Raw genomic sequence first — 27,112 nt, 5'->3', positions numbered from 1 at the left:
TTGGTCTGTTTGAAGAAACTGCACCCCAGAATTGTAAAGAAAGAAAAACATATACAAAAATAAAATAAAGGATGGAACATAACTGTAAAAATGAAAATTTAAAAATATTTTTATAAAGTTAAGAAATTGTTTGAAAAAAGATAAGAGAAAAACAATTAAAATTGGAAGACTAAAGAATTATGGAGGGAAAACCCATTAATTTCATAAACTGTGTTCCCCTAGGGTTGGAGTTTTGCAGTTCTGTGTGATGTGTAAGCTTGGTCTCAGTGGATGTTCTTGCTAGTCTTCTGGGGAAGGGCTTGTTGCACTGGGTCTCAGGTGTCTTTGCCCAGGAGAAACTGCACTCCCTTTGCCCTGGGCCAGGTTCTGTAAGTGGCTCCTGATTGCTCTGTGTGGCTTTTGTTCCCTGAAGGCTTTCACACTGATTTATTTTTTATATTTATTTTTTATTGGTGTTCAATTTGCCAACATAGAGGATAACACCCAGTGCTCATCCCATCAAGTGCCCCCCTCAGTGCCCGTCACCCAGTCACCCCCACCTCCCGCCCTCCTCCCCTTCCACCACCCCTAGTTCGTTTCCCAGACTTAGGAGTCTCTCATGTTCTGTCTCCCTCCCTGATATTTCCCACTCATTTTTTCTCCTTTCCCCTTTATTCCCTTTCACTATTTTTTATATTCCCCAAATAAATGAGACCATATAATGTTTGTCCTTCTCCAATTGACTCACTTCACTCAGCATAATACCCTCCAGTTCCATCCACGTCGAAGCAAAAGGTGGGTATTTGTCGTTTCTAATGGCTGAGTAATACTCCATTGTATACATAAACCACATCTTCTTTATCCATTCATCTTTCGATGGACACCGAGGCTCCTTCCACAGCTCGGCTATTGTGGACATTGCTGCTATAAACATCGGGGTGCAGGTGTCCTGGCCTTTCATTGCATCTGTATCTTTGGGGTAAATCCCCAGCAGTGCAATTGCTGGGTCATAGGGCAGATCTATTTTTAACTCTTTGAGGAACCTCCACACAGTTTTCCAGAGTGACTGCACCAGTTCACATTCCCACCAACAGTGCAAGAGGGTTCCTCTTTCTCCACATCCTCTCCAACAGTTGTGGTTTCCTGCCTTGTTAATTTTCCCCATTCTCACTGGTGTGCGGTGGTACCTCATTGTGGGTTTGATTTGTATTTACCTGATGCCCAGCTTTCACACTAATTTAGAAGATGAGAATGGAAATGGAAGCCTCCCAGCCTTCCAGCCCCAGAGCTGAAAGCTCAAAAGTTCACGCCCCACTCAGTGAGCTCCTGCAGATTCCTGGGCCCTGCTCTTGCACTACTCCTCCAAGGGGAGGAAGGGGGTCTTGCCCGTTCTGCTGTCTGTTGGGCCCCTACTCAGAGAGCAGTCATGCCAACTGTGGCCAAGGTTTATGGCAACCCAGAGCAGAAAGCCCACATCTAGACTCAGTGTTTGCAGCCAGCATCCTTGCTCTGAGGCCTGGGAGCTCGGCCACATTAAGGCACCCCTGGTCTTCCTAAGACCCCAAGGATCCTGAGGCCACACTGTCCCACCTAGGATTCTGCCCCCACTTCACCACCAGAGCATCTTTCAAGCCAGAAGTTCCCTCACCCAAGCAGACTTCTATAAGGTTTGATTGTGCACTCTGCTGCTGGTATCACCTTCTGGTAGTTGGCTCTCTTCCACTGTGGTTTACCTTCCCATATATCACCTTGGATTCACTTCTCTGTACCTCCTACCTTGCAGAAAGTAGCCGCTTTCCTATTGTAAAGTTGCAGCAATTCTCTTCTGAGATCTCAGGTTGAGTTCACATGTATTAAGAATGATTTAATAGCTATCTAGCTGAATTCCTGGGATGAGACAAAACTAAGGTTTCCTAGTCCTCTACCATATTGGAGTCCAATAGCATGTTTTTAACCTTAATGAATTTGTGTTCTTTTCAGTTTTTTTGTGTTTGATTTCTAGTTGTGGTCAGAAAAGATGCATTGTATGACTTCAATCTTTTTGGATTTGTTGAGATTTGTGGCTTAATAGTATGTAATTTCATTTGGAGAACGTTCCTGTGTACTGTAAAATAATGACTATTCTGCTGTTTAGGATGGAATGTTCTGAACGTATCTGTTAAAAGCAGTGCATCAAAAAAATAAAAATAAAAAAAAATAAATAAAAGCAGTGCATCAGGGATCCCTGGGTGGCGCAGTGGTTTGGCGCCTGCCTTTGGCCCAGGGCGTGATCCTGGAGACTCGGGATCAAATCCCACATCAGGCTCCCGGTGCATGGAGCCTGCTTCTCCCTCTGCCTGTGTCTCTGCCTCTCTCTCTCTCTCTGTGACTATCATAAATAAATAAAAATTAAAAAAAAATAAAAGCAGTGCATCATTTAAAACTATTCTTTCCTTGTTGATTTTCAGTTTGGGTCATCTCTCCATTGATGTAAGTGGAGTATTAAAGTCCCCTATGCTTATTGCATCACTGTAGTTTAGTTCCTTTATATTTGTTAATAACTATTTTATGTATTTGGGGGCTCCTATGTTGAGTGTATAGGTATTTAAATTTGTTATATCTTCTTGTTGCATTGTCTCCATTATTACGATGTAGTATCCTTTTCTCTTATTACACTCCCTCTGTTTTAAAGTCTGTTTTGTCTCATATAAGTGTTCCTACTCCTGCTTTATTTGGGCATCCATTTTCATGATAAATGTTTCTTCCTCTGTTCACTTTCTATCTGCATGTGTCTGTAGGTCCGAAATGAGTCTCTATTAGGCAACATATAAATGAGTCTTGTTTTGTTATTACTGTTGTTAATGAGTCTTGTTTTTTAATCCACTCTGTCACCCTGTGTCTTTTAATCAGAGGGTTTAGTCCATTTACATTCAAAGTAATTATTGATAGGAATGTATTTATTACCATTGTATTACTCTGGCCATCAGTTTGGTGCCATTCCCCTGATGGAGCCCCCTGAATGCTTCCCCCTCAATCATTATCATTCAAAGCTCCTGACACAAAAGGTTCATGCACCCCATGACATAGCCTAAGCACAAGACTATGGAGAGGAGCAGAGCCATCTTGGGGGCTACAAGACCTATGAGGTCAAGCTCAGACAATTTAGGACAAGTCACTGTAAGTGTGTAAACTGAGACTGAGTGTGTAACTGGTAAATGTCTGAGACCATTGACTCGGAACAACGTGGACCTAAAAGTCACCTTGGCCAGCAAAAAGAGTGTAGGGTTTTCTCTGGTCAAGTATATGGACCATTATCCTGGCAAGAGAGAACCAATCCTTGATCCATCAGGTCCTAGTTGGGGAAGAGTGTCTACTATGTATCTGACCAAGAGTCTTGGGCCTTTAGGGAATTTCTGCCTTAAAATATAGAGGGTGACAAACCATGAGAGACTCTTAACTCTGGGAAACAAAGGATTTTGGAAGGGGAGGTGGGTGACGGGATGCAGTAACTGGGTGCCGGGCAATGAGACCACTTGATAGGATGAGCACTGGTGGTCTATATGTTGGCAAAATGAATTTAAATTTTAAAAATGTAAAAATAAATTATTTAATTTTAAAAAAGAGAATTGCATAAGGAAATGCAAGAATGCTAGAAAACTTAGCTCATAGCTAAACACAGATATTATATCAGTGAAGGTGACAAAACATGAGAAACACCTAACTCTGGGAAATGAGCAAGGGAAGTGGAAGGGGAGGTGGGCGGGGGTTGGGGTGACTGGGTGATGGGCACTGAGGGGGACACTTGGTGGGATGAGCACTGGGTGTGATTCTATATGTTGGCAAATTGAACTCCAAAAAAAATTAATTAAAAAAATTTTACAATAAGCACAGATATTTATTGCACCTGGCCCAGCTGTGGCCTTAAAGGTCCACCACACACCTCTTCCCCAAATACAAAGCAAGCAGAAAGAGAAATTCAGAGATCATTGACAGGATCCCAGGAGGATTTCAATCTAGGTAAAGGGTGAACCTGGAGCCCCTAGAGCAAGACAGAGGCCTGTCTGCCCTTAGTCTATTTGCAAATTATCTTCCTCTGGCCTTGTCCCCTCCACATGCAAGATTTGATCCCTTTACATGTTTTTACCATTTAGTGCTGATACAATTCCAGAGATTGAACTAGAAAACTGCAATTTCCAAATATTGGGTCAAAAAAAAAAAACAAACCAGGGGATCCCTGGGTGGCTCAGCGGTTTGGCGCCTGCCTTTGGCCCGGGGCGCGATCCTAGAGTCCCGGGATCGAGTCCCACATCGGGCTCCCGGCATGGAGCCTGCTTCTCCCTCCTCCTGTGTCTCTGCCTCTCTCTCTCTCTCTATGATAAATAAATAAATCTTAAAAAAAAAAAAACCAAACTAAACCAAACCACATCAACAAAAGAAGCAGAAAATATTCCTCTTTTCTTTAGTGTGAAGAAAGGCAACCACTGTCCTGTGGCAGGAAGTAGTTCTGGCATGTGTTACCCTTAAAGACACCCAATTTCAGGGGTTGTTGCTATTCCTGTGAAAGTACCTTCAAATTCTAAATCTCAGGAGTTCTGAGGGGCTTTCTCTGTTGTTTGCCCAAATTCGTTTCATACTGAAATGAACCTGGCCTCTGAGTAAAGGGGACTTGAGGGGGATATCCAGTAGCTAGTGAAGAGAGCTGGCTCTTCTCCTTTCTCCCATATACAATAACTATTGAATCTGTAAGATTTCTGAGTTCAAGAAAGAATATGAGAGCCTGTACATCATTTAAACTATTGTAGGAAGTAAAAGAACCAAACCACACACCTGGGCTGTAAAAGAAAGAGGGATTTAATATAATATTCAAAGCTACTATTTACTATTTAAGAAAATTAAATATTGCCCCTTAAAATAATTGAATAGATGGGAAGAAGGGGTGTTGAGCAGATGGGGCCCAAGTACCACAAGTGCTCCAGCTGCTGAGGAAACATTGCATTGCCACTGGACACTCACTCAGCCCTGTGCTTGACAGTGGCCAGTTCTTTTTGTTCTTGAGTTCTGCTGGCCAGCCAGGACTGGGGCTTCAGCTGGCAGGACAGGAGGTAGCTAAGGACAGAGTGACATGTGTGAGTTGACCAGGAACTTCAATTCAGGAGTCCTTCCCAGTGTTTTCCCAGCAGCCAGAGTCTGCTGCCCAAGCAAGAGGGCTTGAGGCTGCTCAGGGAGCCAAAGAAGATGGATCCCCAGAGTGGCCACCAGAAAGAGTCCACCTCTACCCTCACCAGGCTCCTGATGGGTCTCACTTCTCATCCTTGTTGAGCCACTCCATAGACTTGAATGAGGCCCTACATGGATCCTTGGGCTGTAGGTTGTAATTCCCTGCAGCCACCTGGAGCAGCATGATCTCTGTCATTACTTTGTATTCCTGGGCCAAGAGAGAAGGACAGGATGCATATAAAGCCTGGGTAGGAAAGCTGCAGGGCTTTGTGAGGATTGAGCAGTGGGCCAGAGGATCAGTCTCGGGTCTTTGCACACATGCCAACCCTCCTTCCTGAAAATTCATCCAGTTCCTACCTGTTCTCAGGTAGAGTAAAAATGTACCCTCCTCCAGGAAGTTATCCTTGATGCCATTCCTCTATCCGCACTTACTCACTGAATGGGTCTTCCACTTATTTATTATCAAACTACCCCAGTATATGTAAGGTGGAAGGGATAGAAAGCCAAGGAATGTTCTTCCCAGGGACATCTCTGATACCTACTCCTCTACCTTTCCCTATAGGAAGTGACACAGATGCTCACCTTATTCTTTTTCTGGTGGTTGATCTCATTCCCCTGGAAAGCAGCCAACCAAAGTCCATCAGGAAAAGCCCTCTGGTTACTACTAGCTCATTATATCCATACTTTCTCATGCTGCACTAAGGCCAGGACACATGAGGGGGTCATGCAAACACAGATAAAAGGACTGGGATCTAGGCCAAGCTCTGGGGTCCAGTGAAAGAAGGACGGGGGTAGATGATCTGGCTATAGGTCTGGACCCTATAGCACAACCCTCTCTGATGACAGAAGGGGAGACTGAAGCCTCAGGAAGGAAGGGGCTGCTAGGCTACTTAAGTGCTCTCTGAATGTGGAGGGTCCTGACTTCACTCCCCACCCACAATAGGCAGCCTCACAGCGGGAGGCTGAGGTCAACTCAGACAAACGACAAAACTCATGCAGCTTTGAATGCAGAAATTTCTGCTGCTTCACTAGTCTCGGGCACTGGAACCAATGAATTAAGTGCAGTCTTCCTTCACTCATCACTGACATGGGCAAGAAATTCAAGCTCACAGGGGCAGCTGTGAGGTTTTCGTGCAGGGTGGTTTGACAAGAGAGCTCAAGGCTCAGTCCAGGGGCTTTCTGTTCTCAAACGTCAGGATCCTGGTCCCTCCTCCATAATCCCCAGGCTCACCCACCTCCAGGTACTTCTCCATTGCAATGTCCAGCATCATCAGATCAGTGAAGAAAGTGCCAAGGAAGGAAACGACACCCTGTGTCATGGGGTGGGGATGGGATGAGTCTCTGCTCTTTGATGCCCATAGAGACTCTCCCCTGAAAATACTTCAGCCTCCTGGCCCCCAGCTTCCCACGTGGAGCAGCCTAGGACCCTTAGCAGCCTCCTGTCAATTCTCTTTCCCCCCACCCTCCAAGAACATCACCTCCAGGCCTGCTTTTAGAAAATCACAGGGTATGTAGCCCTGTGGCTCTCCCCACCAACATTCTGTATCCAGTTTTTATAGACCCTTCTCCTAGGTACTTCTAAATAAGAATTTTAGAAGGTGTGGCAACAGGAGGCAGAGCTGGAGTCAGAAGGACCACCTGTCTTGATTTGGAGGCCTCCAGTTGTGAGAGAGGAGCCCTTCTTCTCTGATTCTGGGGGCCCTGTAACTCAGGCACACCCACCTTCATCTGCAGCCTTTTCTGGGCTCTCCAAAAGTCCATCACCAAGGTGACATTTTAGATGGCTACTCCTGCAAGGGCCAAGGATAAGGTCATTGAGACCATAATATCTTCAGTCCAATTCCCTCCACCATCTTTGACTTTAGAACCTGGACATCTGACTCAGGACCCAGAGTCAGCGGAGAGCAATGCTATATTATCCTTAAGCATGCCATGAGTAACTCTAGAACAATCTCAGCTCCAACATTCAGTCCATGTGTGACCTTAAGCTTGCAGCCTGGCCTCCCTGAGCCTGGTTCCTCATCGGGAAAAGTGAGAACTCCAGCTATCTCCCATGGTCTCCTGAGGACCCAGTGTCCTATTACTACCATCACTGTTGTGGCCCTCAACCCATCCCAACCCCATCACTGAGCAGAGGCCTGTACTCTGGGCTCTCAAGGTTGGTACAGGCCCCCATATGGACCAGCTATTGACAAAGAATGATAGGATATCTAGACTAGGGATTCTAGTTGAATGATATTGCTTGTCCCACCTCTAGTGGAGTCTTCACCCCAGGCTGTAATCACATACATGCCAAAGGCTTCACCTCCCCATGGAATGCTTCAGGCCATTTTCCTACACAGCAGTCTTTCTTCATCCACTCAGGACCCTGTTCCCTCACATCCTTCCTCTCCTCCCAGACCTGTACCTTCTATGCTACCTGGACAAGCAGTTTCCTGCTATGTGGGTTGTATTCGGTGCACAGCTTTTTAAATTTTTGAAAGCTCTTCTGGAATAGGGGGAGAGAAGGCAGGATCAATATATGAATAACGTGGCAAATTTGAGTGCAAGTCCCTTTTGAGAACCCAAAACAGTCCAGCTGCCTGGATGAGAGTTTTCTCTGGGTTCCTCTGAGCACTCAGGTCTTTGTAGGACATGGGAGGGAGCTCTCATGTTGGTCATCCAGTGTCTCCATTCCTATATTAATTGAGTAGCTCTGCTTTGGTCAATTTTGGTTTCAATTGGACAGGGCTAGTCCTTTATGCTGTAAAGTAAACACGTGAAGATATTTAATTTGGCTCAGCTCAATGTGGGACATTTAGGAAAACTGATTTCTAAAGCAGGAGGCATGATGGCCTGTTCTCCAGAGGGCTGAGTGACCCACCCACCAGCTCGGGTCCTGTTGTCAAGGTTTGCTCTCACGAGGTCCCAGCTGACTGAGGGGGGAGGGGGGGACAGGCATGTAGGAGATCCCTCATCCATCCTGGTCTTTCTATAGAGAGAGGCCTACTCACCTGGAAACTTTCTCCCATGTCTTCTTCAGGCAGTGAATTGAGGCACTCTGAAGAGCAGAGAGGATGGCATGCAGTGAAGAATATTTCTACAAGATTTTACAGGCTGGGAGAGGGAGGAGAATGAGCTGTCAGGTGGGTAGCAGGACCTTCAGTCTCCCTCAGTTTAAATCTCCCCTCCTGGATGAAGTCCAGGGACCTGCAGAAGGGCACATGTAAGAGCCAAAAAGTAACACTTCTGGGGAGAGGGAGAATTTTACCTCACTCCAAGGAAGGAGCCAGGTAGGAACTGAGCATCTCAACATTGGGCCATGCAAGTGAAGGTCAGCATGTCTCTGGAAGGAAGAACCTAGGGACTGTAGAGTTGTAAAGCAACTCAGTTAGGCCTCCTATAGCATACCTTGGCCACTTTATCCAGTGATCCACCACTGTCTGTACAGCCTGTCCCGGGCTGTTATGCTTGGGTTGCCACGGTACATGGTGATGACACATTTGGCCACACCACTGAACTGGATGATGGTGGCATGGACTGTTGGTGCCAGGTGCTCATTGCCAGGCTTATTCCACTTGGACTAGATGGAGTCCAGGCAGAACCTCTTGAAAAGCTCCTAGTGAACAGGCAGTGTTTTGTTCACCCAGACACTTCACATGCAAAACTAATGTCCTAGGGAGGGGTCACAGGTTAGAGCTGGAGTTCAGGAAGCCAAGAATGTGGCCTGAGCCTGATTAGACTCTCTGGATTTCATTCCATTCTTTTTATTTATTTTTTTATTTTATTTACTTATTTTTATTTATTTATGATAGTCACAGAGAAAGATAGAGAGGCAGAGACACAGGCAGAGGGAGAAGCAGGCTCCATGCACCGGGAGCCCGACATGGGATTCGATCCCGGGTCTCCAGGATCGCGCCCTGAGCCAAAGGCAGGCGCCAAACCGCTGCGCCACCCAGGGATCCCATTCCATTCTTTTTTACTGTGAGAACTCAGTACAGGATGACCCAGGAGGGAATACTGGCAGGGAGGGAATGGAGGGCATTTGCACCCTGATCATCTTCATGAACTTCAAGCTCCAGGTGACAGTTCAAGGCAACTCCTCACAAGGGGACATCTTCACCTCCAACTGTTCATCCCTCTGGTCCTACTCCCCTTTCAGCTGGGCCATGCATTTTTACATGGTAGCTATAACCAGTTTTGTTTGCCCCCATGCTTAAGTATACATCAGTTCCCTAATAAGTGTGGAGGGTGCTTAGCCTCCAAGGCAGATGAGGGGGGGGGGTGACCCATGCATTTGGCTGCACACAGTGAGCTGCCCCCCCCCCCCAAGGACCAGGGCCTTCCAACTTCTGCTCTGGCTCATTTAATCTACACAATTTGCATCAGTTCTTATCAGTGTCTATCTCTAGAGACCACAGCTGGACAGTGAAGGCTTGAGCTTAAGGATCTTGATGGGTTGACATGGTTGGTAAATGGTGGAGCTGAGATTTGGACCCAGACCATAGGAGTATGCATCAGGGAAAGCCAGGTTTGGGGCAGCTGCTGGCAGAGGTAACGTGTGCCCCTGATCCACCCTGACAGCCGAGCTGCTCACCACATCTGTGTACATCAGTTGCTCTGCCACTGACTTGGGAGGAAAGTCCATTCTCCTCATTCAGCTGGTTCTTTAGGGCAGAAAGCATATGGGGCTGGAGTTGGCTCTGTCTCTATTTTTAGAACTGGGGTTTAAATTCCATGTAATGATGATGGTTGAGCTGACTGCAACTCAGGATATGGCATGCATGCAGAAAATGTGAGCCCTGTTCCAGTTCTGGAATGGCTGATGGAGGTGATGCTGGCTCTGATGCTTGAGGTGATGGCTGAAGCAGAGGTGGGTTTGTCTCTAGCTTCATAGTAGGCCCTTTTTCTGGATCAGCAGCTGGAAGGAGCCCTGGAGCTGACACTAGAGCAGGATAAATAGCAAGGTTCATCCACATAACTGACTTTCCATGTGCCTTTCCAAAAACAAGACAGAACCCATGGCCTTCAAAGGAATACCCAGCCCATGACCCCAACCCGATATTGTTGCCAGCTTGCAATCCCACTCACCCTCTGCCTCTGCCTCGGTGGGCTCCAAAAGTTCCCACTGCAGCAGGATAAGTGTGCCATGGTTCTTCAGATCCCAGTCATTCCCTTCACATGCACATAGGCCACCTTCACCTCAAAATGGGCACAGTGCAGGGACTGCCAGGTAGCCTGCAATTACTGGTCAGGCCAAGATGGGAGAGAGGATGCTGAGGAGAGTCATATGAGAAGTAGAGGCAGAGGCCTGGCCTTTCATTCCACATGGTATTCGCACAGCATCATTCTTTCTATGTGGGTCCCAGAGGATGACCTAGGCCACTTCCAACCCCGCTGTAGCTGCCCTTGAAGCGGAAGGTCTGGTCATCCAGAAAACCTGTATGATTCTGGTTTTTCTACTTTACCTCTTCTCTCCATGGTCATGGGCCTAGTGTACTCATTACTCCATGCAGACCAGTATCAGGGCTTGGGTTTGAGGCAGATTTGTGAGCACTCTGCTTACCACAGCTTCTGTTCTTGGCCCCAGTTGTGGTGGTCAGCAGAGGTGGTATGGAGAGGGGCAGGCATACCAAGATGGGACAGTGGAAAGGATGGGTCTTTGAAGCACTAACTCAGCCCAGACTGTGCTCTGCTCCCAGATGGCTTGGGACCCCATCCATAGCTCTCTTTGACTCATTTTCTTCTTCCCAGAAACCTCCCAAACTTAAGCCCTCCCATGGAAATCAAGAGATCGTGAGATCCATGGTTCTGAAAGTCCCTCCCCAGCCACAACCCTTGTAGTATCCCACCCTGCTTTGTGGAGGCAGGAGGCCCTCTTTCTGGGCCCAAAGTAAAATCGTATTTTTACTTGGTCTTATAGTCCATCACAAAGGTCCAAATATGGGTGGATCCATTCATACCTAGAGGAGGCTATGAAGATGTCACATCTAATGATGATGGACATGAGTGCTGTCTGACACTCTGACTAGAATTGAGATCCAGGCATTATGTCTTATTTATTCACTGAATTATCATAGTGACTAGAAAAGTGCCCACATTCAAAAGACATGAACAGAAATCTCACAGAGGAAGACATAGACATGGCCAACATGCATATGAGAAAATGCTCTGCATCACTTGCCATCAGGGAAATACAAATCAAAACCACAATGAGATACCACCTCACACCAGTGAGAATGGGGAAAATTAACAAGGCAGGAAACAACAAATGTTGGAGAGGATGCGGAGAAAAGGGAACCCTCTTCCACTGTTGGTGGGAATGTGAACTGGTGCAGCCACTCTGGAAAACTGTGTGGAGGTTCCTCAAAGAGTTAAAAATATACCTGCCCTACGACCCAGCAATTGCACTGTTGGGGATTTAGCCCAAAGATACAAATGCAATGAAACGCCGGGACACCTGCACCCCGATGTCTATAGCAGCAATGGCCACGATAGCCAAACTGTGGAAGGAGCCTCGGTGTCCAACGAAAGATGAATGGATAAAGAAGATGTGGTTTATGTATACAATGGAATATTACTCAGCCATTAGAAATGACAAATACCCACCATTTGCTTCAACGTGGATGGAACTGGAGGGTATTATGCTGAGTGAAGTAAGTCAGTCGGAGAAGGACAAACATTATATGTTCTCATTCATTTGGGGAATATAAATAATAGTGGAAGGGAGAAGAAATGTGTGGGAAATATCAGAAAGGGAGACAGAACGTAAAGACTGCTAACTCTGGGAAACGAACTAGGGGTGGTAGAAGGGGAGGAGGGCGGGGGGTGGGAGTGAATGGGTGACGGGCACTGGGGGTTATTCTGTATGTTAGTAAATTGAACACCAATAAAAAATAAATTAAAAAAAAAAAAAAGAAAAGTGCCCACATTATCAAGTGCTTAATATATATTGTTGAATGAAGGAATCCAACCAGTACTTTCTAGATACTGTGTGGAACTTGGGCTTCTCTGCCTGCCCCCAGTGACCCCTAATCTGGCCATGTAAATGACAAGTACCAGGAAAAGCTAGATGGAATCTTAGAAGTCCTTTGCAAACAGGAAAACTGCCTGATTTCCATTCACTTTTATAAATCCTTCAGGGCCAAAGTCCACAAGGGTTGAGTTTGAGAGCTTCTTCACTGGAGAGCGAGAACTATTAAACATGAAAGTGCTCGACATGTCCAGGAGCCCTTTCTACAGAGCCAGGCACCAGCTAAGCCTATGCCACATTTTCTCCTATGATTTCCCACAGTAGCCCTATGAAGTTCATCCTCTTACCACACCACTTTTCAGAAGAGGAAAGTGGGGCTCAGAGAGGTGCAGTGATATTCCCAAGACATACAACTAGTAGATGGGAGGATCACCCCTGTGCTATGGTGTGAGCATTCACCTATTGAACTGCTGGACTAGGGCCTGCTGGGCTGAAGTGAAAACCTGGTATATGCAGAAAATGGTTGTGATGTTTGAGGTATTTCTATCTTAGAAGGATGGTGCTAGGGACTGTATGAGATTCTGTATTCCTTCCTTGAAATCAGCGTCATGCAGGCCTCACCCATGGACAGAGTTGATTCCTTTTCACACCAAGTAGACAAGAGGGGGGCAATGTAGTCAGCTTCAACACCATGAATCACTAGGAAGATCAGGATCAGGCACTCTGACCAGAGACTCCCATCCTTTTGGGACCTTGTACAAGAGAAGGGACTTGAGTGCCCACACAGAAAGAGGTTCTAGGCTTAAAAGTATAGTTGGCTTTAGGGGTAAAAAATAAAAAAAAAATTGGTAACTTCAAGGCATTCTGTTAACTGAGCAACAGTAGCACTTCTATTAATAGCCTCTATTAAGGGCAGTATGCCAGTAAGTCATCATCAGTAAAAATCTCCACTGTAGTTGGGACAAATAGAGGGTTAGAATCTCAAATGCTGCTTAAGATTATCTATGTTGGGCCTGAGAATAGTCTAAAGAAGAGCTGCATGGCATTTCCTCTAAGCTTATGAGGGTTGGTGTGTTCCTGACATGGGGAGAAAGGTTCTGGGGGGAACCACCTTCTTCAGCAGGCCCTAAGAGAGCCAGTTGTTTCTAGTCTGGGTTCTGGGCTTGCCCTAATTCTCTCTGGGTCCTGAGATTGCAAATGAATCTGAACCTGTTCTCACTCCAGACCAGCACTTGTTGTTGGTGGCCTGATGCACCTGCTACTTGTCAAGGGAGACTGAGTTGCTGAACCTTTGGAGCAGCTCATCATGGATTTCCTGGGTGGAACTCTGGAAAAACAGAACCAGTGGCCTGGGCCAGGAGGCATCAGTGGCCTTCCACCCAATCTGTGGTTCTATGTTTGTTAGATCTTGAATTAAAACAGTTAGGACACTTAAGATGTTCCTTGAAGCACTGCTGAAATGGTAACAGAATTGAATCATGTTAAGTTCCAACTGCCTTGAAATGCTAAATTACAGTAGGCAGATGACCTCCTTTCTGGAATATTATGAAGACATATAGGGACAGAGATTGTGACTTGTTGGTCCTACAATGATTTGATGTATTCTGAGAGATGACATGTTGCAGAGAAAAATATAGAATGGCTTCGTCCCACACTTTCTCTTGTGTTAAATCACTCTTTTTAGTGTGATGGTTTGTAAGGGCTTGGAGAAGTTCTGCAAGGACAATGGAGCTGAGTTCTACACAGGTATCTGGGGCGAGTAGGTGAAATAAAACAGTAGTAAAGTGCAAAGATACACTTGGCCTTGTGAAAAGTAAAAAGTAAAACAGACCAAAAAATCTCCCCAAAACATTAAATATGTTCTTTACCATTCCAACATAATGTGAAAGGTATCTTCACATAGCTGGTGGCAGAGATGTGGAGATTCAGATTACTTTGGGCCTGTGGAGCACTCTTGTAAAAATACTATGGGGGGGACCCAGGTTTGTCCCCATATTTGCATGGGAGCCCTAGGTGTGGAGAACACTCTTCCCTTCTCACCTCAGAGCAGCAGGGACCTGGTGCACCTGACACTTGTCTAGGGATCCAGAGTAGTTGAAGCTGCAGACTAGCTCCTCAAAGATCTCCTGGGTGCAGCTCTGCAAATACAGGCCAAGAGACATTAAGGCCTTCCCTGGACATCACCACAAGGGGACATCCCCATTAGAAATTGTGTTCTCCAGTTCAGGCCAAGGGGGCAGCTGAAAAGACATTCAGCAAGGAGGAAGCCAGATGAAACTCAAGCGCTCATGAATACCATATAGGTAGCTGAACTTCATCCCTAGCACTCGTCTTATCCTGCTACGACCTGGGGTATAAGCATGAAAGATGTACCAGGCTTTCAACACATGGCACCTTGCTTCTGCCCAGGAAGGGCATGTCCCTCATTTTCTGTCCCCTCTTCCCTTTTTTTAAAGATTTTATTTTTTCATAAGAGACACAGAGAGAGAGACAGAGACACAAGCAGAGGGAGAAGCAGGCTGCATGCAAGGAGCCCGATGTAGGACTCGATCCTAGACGCCAGGATCATGCCCTGGGCTGAAGGCAGGAGCTAAACCGCTGAGACACTCGGGTTCCTCTCTGTCCCCTTTTCTGATACATACACACATACACACACACACACACACACACACACACACACACACACAAATGAGGGGGAAAAGGTGTTGGCCTCTCCGCATCACTTGCCATCAGGGAAATATAAATCAAAACCACAATGAGATATCACCTCACACCAGTGAAAATGGTGAAAAATAACAAGACAGGAAACAAATGCTGGAGAGGATGTGGAGAAAGGGGAACCCTCTTGCACTGTTGGTGGGAATGTGAACTGGTACAGCCACTCTGGAAAACTGTGTGGAGGTTCCTCAAAGAGTTAAAAATAGATCTGCCCTACGACCCAGCAATTGCACTGCTGGGGATTTACCCCAAAGATACAGATGCAGTGAAATGCCAGAACACCTGCACCCCAATGTTTATAGCAGCAATGTCCACAATAGCCAAACTGTGGAAGGAGCCTCGGTGTCCATCGAAAGATGAATGGATAAAGAAGATGTGGTCTGTGTATACAATGGAATATTACTCAGCCATCAGAAAGGATGAATACCCACCATTTGCTTCAATGTGGATGGAACTGGAGGGTATTATGCTGAGTGAAGTAAGTCGATTGGAGGACAAACATTGTATGGTTTCATTCATTCAGGGAATATAAAAATAGTGAAAGGGATTAAAGGGGAAAGGAGAGAAAATGAGTGGGAAAAATTAAAGACGGAGACAAACCATGAGGGATTCCTTTTTTTAAAGATTTTATTTATTCATGAGAGACAGAGAGAGAGAGAGAGAGAGAGACAGAAACAGAGACATAGGCAGAGGGAGAAGCAGGCTCCATGCAGGGAGCAAGAGACTCCTAACTCTGGGAAACAAACAAGCAGTAGTGGAGGTGGAGGTGGGCAGGGGGATGGGTGACTGGGTGACGGGCACTGAGGGGGGCACTTGGCGGGATGAGCACTGGGTGTTATGCTATATGTTGGCAAATAAAACTCCAATTAAAAAAAATATACAAAAAAAAAAAAAGAGGTGTTGGCCTGTTCAGGTGGGATCACAGTTGTGGATTGCTCTCCGGTGTACTGCTCTGAGCTGTTGGTGTCTCCTACCACATGACCAGAAGCTCTGGAGAAGAGGGCTGAGCCAACATCTACAATGATATAAAAGTCTCTGTCTGGACTTTCTTGAGCCCAGAGCCCCTGAAAGTAGGAATACAGCAACAGAACCTCTTGTACTCTTGAATGTCTCCAGTCAAGTGAGCTGGAAAGCAGGCTGTCTCTAGACTCTAGGTGCCTAGTCACCAGAGTTCTAAGTTCATTTGGGGGCCTATCACCAAGGAGGTGAGGTCACTTTTTCAAGATTCCAGTACCTGGTCCCCTTTGTTCAGTCATACCTATCCAAAGTCCCTTCTTGGTAGTTGACTAGCTTACCTTTCTCACCCATGTCACCTCTTTAACAACTGTACACAATGAGTTAAACATGCCCTAGCCACAACTCTCTGGAAATGTAATTAGAGTCCTAATTTTCAGGAGACAGAATTGAATTCAGACCTTTTCTTGTCTGTTTGTATTCCCAATTGTGTTCTTATTCATTGTGTCTTTCATGTATTCCCCAGTGTCCCAACCTGCATAGTGGGATCAGGCTGGAATCTACTTCCTAGGGACATCATCAAGTGTATGTGGATAATATTTATAACGTGTGGGCTGGTATCTTGTGTATCTGTGGCACAAATTTAAGGATGGAAGAGGGATCCCTGGGTGGCTCAGCAGTTTAGCACCTACTTTCAGCCCAGGCCAGGGCATGATCCTGGCATCCCAGGATCCAGTCCCACATCGGGCTCCCTGCATGGGAGCTTCTGTCTCTGCCTGTGTCTCTGCCTCTCTCTCTGTCTCTCATGAATAAATAAATAAAATCTTTTAAAAATAAGGATGGAAGAATTTCAAGAAGGGGTGCAAGCTGGCATGAAGTATCATTCAAAAGAGGCCTGGGTTCCAGCAATTTTATTTTGGAAAAGTCATTTTCCCTCTTGGCCTCATTTTAATGTAGGCTGGAAATGCACAAAGATGCAGACATTGTCATCTTCTGTAGTAAAGCTGTTAAGTTGTTTCCTGTTATATTTAGAATGAGACCCAGTTGCCTCATTTTGGTCTCTGAGGGGAGAAGTCTTTACAATGGCTCCCAGCGATCCTGACCTGTGGTATAGGCATCACTCTGTAACCACTAGTGGTTGGGTACTGGCTTCTGATGAATAAGATACAGCCAATGTGATGGAATGTCATGTCTTAGTTTCAGTTGCAAAGAGTTTCTGACTTCCTAGTTACTTCCTCTCATGTTTCCCTTCTCTTTTCCTCCCTTTCCCTTTTACTTTCTCTATCCCTGAATCTAAATTCAAGTACAGATGTTTTCAGCTGCCATATAGAGCTCACATGGCAGAGAACCAAGGCAGTGCCAAGGCCAAAAGACACACAGAAACTCAGGCTCTGAGTCCAAATGGCATCTGGAATCATGTGAGCAAACTTGGGAGAAAATCCTCTGCTAGTCTGGCCTCAGTCACAGCCACAGCCTCTGACATACCTTGAGGCTGAGGAACCAAGCTAATTACCTGGATTCTTCATCCAAAAAACCTGTGAGAAATTAAATATATGCATTTTAAGATGAAGGTATTGGGGCAATGTAATAACAGAGGAACAACAGATAACTAACAGTCTACCAGGTCTCAGCATCTCTTCCTGCCCTCTTCCTTCCTCACTGCTCTCCTAGTTTCCCTGCAGCCACACTGGCCGTCTCTTTCACCTCATCTGCCAAATTGGCTTCTGTAGTGAGTGTCTGCAGCAGTGATCCCTTCTTTCTGACACTCTGCACCCAGACTCATGAACGTCTAGCTCCCTTTTGTCATTCTGTTCCCAGCAACATCATCCTCAGTAAGGCCTTTCATACCTTCCTATCCAATGGCTCCCAGCCTTCATAGCACACTTCATTTGTAGTACATATTACTTGCTGTCTTCTATCACGTGCCTTTGCTTTTGTGCTTTTATCCATCTCCAGACTGTGAGTTCCTAATGGCAGGGAGACCTTAGTATTTTCAGCTCCACACATGGGCCCACCAAGGTACCTGGCAGAGGGTGCTTAGGACATAGTTACTGAATGAATACATGAGAAGGTCTTAGAGCCCACCTCTCCTTCTAACCACCTAGACTGCAGGGAAAAATGCTACTAACAGTTTCAAGCTGTTTCTGGGCAAGGGAGACAACCAACCAAAATGGCCTCTGCATGACTGTTCCTGCTCCAGTTCCTCCACCAGAACTCTCTAGGTGCCATGGACAAGGAGGCTTCCTGCATCGTGTTGTCCAGTCTCACACAGGCACACTACCAAAGAAAGGGATGCCTTTATTTGGGTGTCCTCAAAGCAGTGGCTTTCCAGAATCACAGGGGCAAAGGAGCAGGATCTTCCTCTAGAGGCAGATTAAAAGTCCTCAAAAGCTTCCTTTTACTCCCTTTTCTGTTCACTCCCATGGTGTCTTCTTTACTAACACAGCACTCTCAAGCAGCCAGAAGAGTGATTCTGCACCCACTCCTGTACATCCAAATGAGGACCTTGAAAGTCTAATGGAGAGTGGACTTGTCCCTCAATCCCAGACACAGTGTACAGTGCTCTGGGATTTTCCCAGAGAACATAAACAAATGACAAACAGATAAATAAAAAGGTGCTCAACATGACTAACCATTAGAAAAATGCAAACCAAGATCACAATGAAATATCACATCACATCATTTGGAAGAGCTATCATAAAAAATAGATAAGAAATGATAGTGAGGATGTAGAGAAATGGGAATCTTTGTCCACTGTTGGTGAGATTGCAAATTGTAACAGTAATTATGCAAAAACACTTAGAGGTTCCTCAAAATATTAAAAATAGAACTATCTTATGATCCAGCAGTTCAACTTCTGGGAACATATTCATAGAAAGTAAAACAAGGGCCTCTGGGTGGCTCAGTGGCTCAGGGCATGATCCCGGAGTCCTGAGACCAAGTCCCACATCAGGCTCCCCACAGAGAGCCTACTTCTCCTTCTGCCCATGTCTCTGCCTCTCTCTCTGTGTCTCTCATAAATAAATAAATGAAATCTTTATCCTAGAGGAGAACACAGGCAACACCCTTTTTGAACTCAGCCACAGTAACTTCTTGCAAGATACATCCATGAAGGCAAAAGAAACAAAAGCAAAAATGAACTATTGGGACTTCATCCAGATAAGAAGCTTTTGCACAGCAAAGGATACAGTCAACAAAACTAAAAGACAACCTACAGAATGGGAGAAGATATTTGCAAATGACCTATCAGATAAAGGGCTAGTTTCCAAGATCTATAAAGAACTTCTTAAACTCAACACCAAAGAAACAAACAATCCAATCATGAAATGGGCAAAAGACATGAAGAGAAATCTCACAGAGGAATACATAGACATGGCCAACATGCACATGAGAAAATGCTCCGCATCACTTGCCATCAGGGAAATACAAATCCAAACCACAATGAGATACCACCTCACACCAGTGAGAATGGGGAAAATTAACAAGGCAACAAGCCACAAATGTTGGAGAGGATGCGGAGAAAAGGGAACCCTCTTACACTGTTGGTGGGAATGTGAACTGGTGCAGCCACTCTGGAAAACTGTGTGGAGGTTCCTCAAAGAGTTAAAAATAGACCTGCCCTACGACCCAGCAATTGCACTGTTGGGGATTTACCCCAAAGATACATATGCAATGAAACGCCGGGACACATGCACCCCGATGTTTCTACCAGCAATGTTCACAATAGCCAAACTGTGGCAGGAACCTCAGTGTCCACCGAAAGATGAATGGATAAAGAAGATGTGGTTCATGTATACAATGGAATATTACTCAGCCATTAGAAATGACAAATACCCACCATTTGCTTAAATGTGGATGGAACTGGAGGGTATTATGCTGAGTGAAGTAAGTCAATTGGAGAAGGACAAACAGTGTATGTTCTCATTCATTTGGGGAATATAAATAATAGTGAAAGGGAATATAAGGGAAGGGAGAAGAAATGTGTGGGAAATATCAGAAAGGGAGACAGAACATAAAGACTCCTAACTCTGGGAAACGAACTAGGGGTGGTGGAAGAGGAGGAGGGCGGGGGTGGGGGTGAATGGGTGACGGGCACTGAGGGGGGCACTTGACGGGATGAGCACTGGGTGTTATTCTGTATGTTGGTAAATTGAACACCAATAAAAAATAAATTTATTTAAAAAAATAATAAAAAACCTAAAAATAAATAAATAAATAAAAAATAATAAAAAAATAAAAAATAAAAACAATTATCAATAAAAATATTCAATCCTTTAAAAAAAAGAAATCTTTAAAAAATGAACAATTCTTAATTGTGTGTACATATACAACATCTGTTACTCTCTGGACAGATACTAGGGATTGCTTTTATGGTTTAGCTATTATGTACAATGATGCTAATGAAAATATGTGTTCAGATATGGCTTCAAGACGGTGTTGTCAATTAATTCCCCAGAAGCAGAAATTACCAGAACACAGTAATTTTAATTTTTTTAAAGAACTCCCATACTGACTTCACAGCAACTAAAACCGTTATGCATTACTACCACACACAGTGAAAAAAAAGTTTCCAAATTCTCCATATCTTTGCAAACAATTGTTCTTATCTTTTCTTCTGTTTTTTTAGTCATCTTAATGAATCTAAGATGTTATTTCATTCTTTTGTAATTTTCATTTCCTAATGATTAGTGATGTTATCATTTACAATTTCTTTTCATGAGGATAGGTCTATTCAGTTTTTGCACGTTCACATATCCCATTTGGTTTGTTTTTTGTTGTTGAGTTTATGTGTTTTTTATATATTCTTAATATTAAGCCCCTGTCAGATACATGGTTTGCAAATATAGTCTCCCATCTCATGGATTTTTTTTACTTTGTTGAAAATGTCTTTTAAGTCACAAAGATATTAAGTATTCCTAATGTCCAGTGTGTGGATTTATTTTTCTCTTATATCCTGTGCTTTGCATGTTATATCCAATTAAATCATTGCCCAATCCTATTTTGTGAAGCTAATGAAGATGATTACCATTGACCTCCAACTTCATAGGTGAAAAAGGTTTATTGGTGGAGCAAGACAACAACATGAACTGAAGGAACAGAGGCATGATGATGGTATCATGACGACATATTATGGCATGATGACAGGAATATGTGTGGTGGCCAGCATGAGATGTGCACTGGAAACAATACGTTGTCCAATTTTGTTCACTGTCTCTGAGGATGATGGGAGGAGTGGGACATATGAATGGATGTGTCCTGAAGCTAGCCTTTCTTCTAAGTTAGCTTTTTATCTCACTCTGATCCATTGATGTTTGAAGAGTTTTGTAATCAGATGAGAGACCAAGTCTTACATGCTATAGGGTGATGAATAATATGGTATGGGTAACACCTGTCTCCAAGGAACTTCCAATCCCTCTCATCTTGGTGAGCCATTTTCTGGAATCAATTGCAAGAAGTTTAGAATGACTAAAGGACACTGGACTAAAAAACCAAAGAGAGAACAGTAGGTTACTCACATGCTGAGCTGAACTCAGGTAAGACCTCTGTATATTTGCTGTCTGTCTGCAGTTCATGGTCACTAAGTTCTGCATGTTCCTACATGGGAGACAGGAGATGGACATGTTTGAAGGTGAGCTGGAGTGCTATATCACCTCCATGAATAACATGGAGACTCTGACCCAGTCACCCTGCAAGTGAAAAAGTAGTCAATGGCACTAAAGATAAAAACATCACTCCACACAAGGCAAAAAATTTTTAAAAAATTTTAAAAACCCCATCACTCCCCAGTATTCATGCCACCTGTGTGGAAAACTTATGAGAGGGTGCACATCAAAGTAACTCTCGTAGCAAGTACTGATGTCACCTACCTGAGATGACTCATCTTGAAGAAAAAAAAATTTGCCCTTCAGTACTCAGAATTGACTAGAAGGGCAAGAGGATTAGAACTAAAAGCATTTTTTAGGGCTAAAATAAAAAAGGGAAAATGCCATGAAAAATGGCTCATCTGGGGGGGGGAGGTGCAAGATAGCGGAAGAGTAGGTCCCCAAGTCACTTGTCCCCACCAAATTACCTACATAACTTTCAAATCATCCTGAAAACCTATGAATTCGGCCTGAGATTTAAAGAGAACAGCTGGAATGCTACAGTGAGAAGAGTTCGTGCTTCTATCAAGGTTCGAAGACATAAAAAAAAAAAAAAAAAAAAAAAAAGAAATAAAAAGCATCCAAGGGGGAGGGGCCCTGCGAGGAGCCAGACTAAGGACGCAGGGCGAGTGCCCCCAGGACAGGAAAGCCCCGTCCCAGAGAAGCAGGAGCTTCACCAATCTTCCCTGAAGGAAAGGCGATCACAGTGAGCTCGGGCAGGATCCCAGGAGGGACGGGGATGCCCTCAGGGTTGGGCAGGATCGCACGAGGGGCACTAACAGAGGACCTGCGCCCCGGGGGAGAGTGCGCCACACAACCCGGCCGAGCTCCCTAAAGGGCTGCAGCGCATGCCCGACGGGGCGCCCGGAGCAGCTCAGGCGGCAGCTTGGGCGGTGGCTCCGCACGGAGGGGGCTGCACAGCCCCAGGAGCGTGATTCCAGCAGCACAGGCCCAGGAGCCCAGGGCGCCAGGGGACACAGCCCAGGATGCGGAGCTCCCCCCAGGACAGGCGGAAGCCAGGAGGGCACAGGACAGCGAGGACACTCCTGCCGCTGGGGAGCCCGAGCTGTGCAGATCAGTGACCCCGCCGCCGGGGCATGCAGGCCCCTGCAGACTGAGAGCTGTGGTAGTTACTGCGGGAGATGACTCCAAGGCTGGAAAGCTGGCCACTACCACTGTTGTTGTTCCTCCTGGGGCCTCACAGGATAAACAACCCCCACTGAGCCTCACAGTGGCCTCACAGGATAAACAACTCCCACTGCGGTGAGCACCAGGGAGGGGGCTGAGCAACTCCCCCAAGTGCTAACACCTGAAAATCAGCACAGCAGGCCCCTCCCCTAGAAGACCAGCTAGATGGACAAGAGGAAAAGCAAGTTATTGACCAAGCTGCACTGCAAAGTTCCAGGGGAAGTCAAGGGATTTACAGTATATAGAATCAGAGGATACTCCCCCTTGCTTTTTTTGTTGCCTTTCCCCCTCCTTTTTTTTCTCCTTTTTTTTTTCTTTTCTTTTTCTCTTCTCTCTTTTTCTCCTTTTCCCAATACAATTTGTTTTTGGTCACTCTGCACTGAGCAAAATGACTAGTAGGAAAAACTCACCTCAAAAGAAAGATTCAGACAGTCCTCTCTCCCACAGAGTTACAAAATTTGGATTATACTTCAATGTCAGAAAGCCGATTCAGAAGCACAATTATAAAGCTACTGGTGGCTCTAGAAAAAAGCATAAAGGACTAAAGAGACTTCATGACTGCAGAATATAGATCTAATAAGGCAGAAATTAAAAATCAATTAAATGAGATACAATCCAAACTAGAGGTCCTAACGACGAGGGTTAATGAGGTAGAAGAACAAGTGAGTGACATACAAGACAAGTTGATGACAAAAGGGAAAAGGAGAAAAAAGAGAAAAACAATTAAAAGATCATGAGGATAGATTAAGAGAAATAAATGACAGCCTCAGAAAGAAAAATCTACGTTTAATTGGGGTTCCCAAGGGCGCTGAAAGGGACACGGGTCCAGAATATGTATTTGAACAAATCATAGCTGAAAACTTTCCTAATCTGGGAAGAGAAACAGGCATTCAGATCCAGGAGATCAAGAGACGCCCCCTAAAAACAATAAAAACCGTTCAACACCTAGACATTTAATAGTGAAGCCTGCAAATTCCAAAGATAAAGAGAAGATCCTCAAAGCAGCAAGAGACAAGAAATCTCTTTTATGGTGAGAAATATTAGATTAACAGTAGACCTCTCCACAGAGACCTGGCAGGCAAGAAAGGGCTGGCAGGATATATTAAGGGTCCTAAATGAGAAGAACATGCAACCAAGAATACTTTCTCCAGCAAGGCACTCATTCAGAATAGAAGGAGAGATAAAGAGCTTCCAATATAGGCAGAAACTGAAAGAATATGTGACCACGAAGCCAGCTCTGTAAGAAATACTAAGTGGGATTCTGTAATAGAGGATGTCCAAGGGAACAATCCATAAAAACAGGGACTGAATGGGTATCATGATGACACTAAATTCATATCATTCAATAGTAACTATGAACGTGAATGGGTTTAATGACCCCATCAAAAGGCGCAGGGTTTCAGACTGGATAAAAAAGCAAGACCCATCTATTTGCTGTCTACAAGAGACTCATTTTAGACAGAAGGACACATACAGCCTGAAAATAAAAGGTTGGAGAACCATGTACCATCAAATAGCCCTCAAAAGAAAGCGGGGGTAGCCATCCTTATATCAGGTATACGAAAGTTTATCCTGAAGACTGTAGTGAGAGATGAAGAGCGACACTCTATCATACTTAAAGGATTTATCTAAGAAGAGGACTTAACAGTCATCAATATTTTTGCCCCGAATATGGGAGCTGCCAAATATATCAATCAATTAATAACCAAAGTTATGACCTACTTCGATAATAATACACATATACTTGGTGACTTGAATGTAGCGCTTTCTAAAATTGACAGGTCTTCTAAGGACAACATCTCCAAAGAAACAAAAGCTTTAAATGATACACTGGACCACATGGATCTCACAGATATCTACAAAACTATACATCCAAATGCAACTGAATACATATTCTTCTCAAGTGCACATGGAACTTTGTCCAGAATAGACCACATACTGGGTCACAGATCAGGTCTTAACCAATACCAAAGGAATGGGATCGTCCCCTGCATATTTTCAGACGATAATGCTTTGAAATTAGAAGTAAATCACAAGAAGAAGTTTGGAAGGATTTCAAACACGTGGAGGTTAAGGACCATCCTTCTAAAAGATGAAAGGGTCAACCAGGAAATTAGAGAAGAATTAAAAAGATACATGGAAACGAATGAGAATGAAGATATAACCATTCAAAATATTGGGATACAGCAAATGCAGTCATAAGAGGGAAATACATCGCAATACAAGCCTCCCTCAAAAAATTGGAAAAAACTCAAATACACAAGCTAACCTTGCACCCAAAGGAGCTGGAGAACAAACAGCAAATAAAACTACACCAAGCAGAAGATAGTTATTAAATATTCGAGCAAAACTCAATGAAACAGAGTCAAGAACTGTAGAACAACAAAAACAGGAGTTGGTTCTTTGGAAGAATTAATAAGATAGATAAACCATTAGTCAGCTTTATTAAAAGGAAAAGAGGAAAGACTGAAATTGATAAAGTAACGAATGAAAGAGGAGAGATCACATTCAATAACAAGGAAATATAAACGATTGTAAAAACGTATTATGAGCAGCTATACGCCAATAAACTAGAGAATCTCGACGAAATGGACGCATTTCTGGAAAACCACAAACTACCAAAACTGGAACAGGAAGAAATAGAAAACCTGAATAGGCCAAAAACCGGAGAGGAAATTGAAGCAGTCATCAGAAACCTCCCTAGACACAAAAGTCCAGGGCCAGATGACTTCCCAGGAGGAATTCTATCAAACGTTTAAAAAAGAATCAATACCTATCCTACTAAACCTGTTTTGAAAGACAGAAAGAGATAGAATACTTCCAAACTTGTTTTATGAGGCCATCATCACCTTAATTCCAAAACCAGTCAAAGACACCACCAAAAAGGAGAAGTATAGACCAATATCCCTGATGAACACAGATGCAAAAATTCTCAACAAGATACTAGCCAATAGGATACAACAGTACTTTAAGAAGATGATTCGCCATGACCAAGAGGGATTTATCCACGGCATGCAAGGTTGGTTCAACACTTCATAAAACAATCAACATAATAGGTCATATCAACAAGAGAAAAAACAAGAACCATATGATCCTCTCAACAGAGGCAGAGAAAGCATTTGACAAAATACAGCATCCATTCCTGATCAAAACTCTTCAGAGTGTAGGGATAGAGGGAACATTCCTCAGCATCTAAAAAGCCATCTACAAAAAGCCCACGGCAAATATCATTTTCAATGGGGAAGCACTGGGAGCCTTCCCACTAATATCACGAACAAAAAAGGGATGTCCACTCTCACTTCTGATATTCAACATAGTACTGGAAGTCCTAGCTCCAGCAATCAGACAACAAAAAGAAATAAAAGACATTCAAATTGGCAGAGGAAGTCAAACTCTCCCTCTTTGCAGATGACATGCTACTGTACGTAGAAAACCCAAAAGACTTCACCCCAAGATTTCTAGAACTCATACAGCAATTCGGCAGTGTGGCAGGATACAATACCAATACCCAGAATTCAGTGGCATTTCTAAACACTAACAATGAGACTGAAGAAAGAGAAATCAATCCCATTTACAAATGCACCCCAAAGCAGAAAATACCTAGGAATAAACCTAACCGAAGAGGTAAAGGATCTATACCCTAAAGAGTACAGAACACTTCTGAAAGAAATTAAGGAAGACACAAAGAGATGGAAAAATATCCCATGCTTATGGATTGGAAGAATTAATATTGCGAAAATGTCTATTCTACCCAGGACAATTTACACATTCAATGCAATCCCTATCAAAATACCATGGACTTTCCACAGAGAGTTTGAACAAGTAATCTTAATATTTCTGTGGAATCAGAAAAGACCCCAAATAGCCAGGGGGATATTGAAAAGGAAAACCAGAGCCAGGGGCATCACAATGTGGATTTCAACTCGTACTATAAAGCTGTAACCATCAAGACAATGTGGTACTGGCAAAAATCAGACACATAGATCACTGGAACACAATAGAGAATCAAGAAATGGGCCCTCAACTCTATGGTCAACTAATATTCAACAAAGCAGGAAAGACCATCCACTGGTTAAAAGACAGTCTCTTCAATAAATGGTGCTGGGAAAATTGGACATCCACATGCAAAACAATGAAACTAGACCACTTTCTTGTACCATACACAAAGATAAACTCAAAATGGATGAAAGATCTCTATGTGAGACAAGATTCCATCAAAATCCTAGAGAACACAGGCAACACCATTTTTGAACTTGGCAACAGCTACTTTTTGCAAGATACATCTAAGAAGGTAAGGAAAACAAAAGTAAAAATGAACTATTGGGACTTCATCAAGATAAAAAGCTTCTGCAAAAGAAACAGTCAATAAAACTAAAAGACAACCTAAAGAATGGGAGAAGTAATTTGCAAATGACATATCAGATAAAGGACTAGTATCCAAGATCTATAAAGAACTTATTAAATTCAACAACAAAGAAACAAT

At 44.1% G+C, this 27,112-nt stretch overlaps 1 long non-coding RNA gene across 1 annotated transcript; it reads right to left on the bottom strand.

The window, feature by feature from the left end:
- Positions 1–3,832: 3,832 nt before the first annotated feature.
- Positions 3,833–23,111, bottom strand: LOC144319796 (uncharacterized). The gene is made up of 5 exons (XR_013385510.1): positions 23,040–23,111; positions 21,316–21,394; positions 14,168–14,265; positions 8,169–8,364; positions 3,833–6,965 (listed from the first exon to the last, which is right to left on the bottom strand). It is a non-coding gene; the product is annotated as an uncharacterized LOC144319796 (long non-coding RNA).
- Positions 23,112–27,112: the final 4,001 nt, after the last annotated feature.

Source organism: Canis aureus, chromosome 8 (assembly GCF_053574225.1).
Source record: "Canis aureus isolate CA01 chromosome 8, VMU_Caureus_v.1.0, whole genome shotgun sequence".
Lineage (NCBI taxonomy): Eukaryota > Metazoa > Chordata > Mammalia > Carnivora > Canidae > Canis > Canis aureus.
The sequence above is the reverse complement of the archived record's forward strand: the minus strand, read 5'-3'. Positions and strand labels throughout refer to the sequence as shown.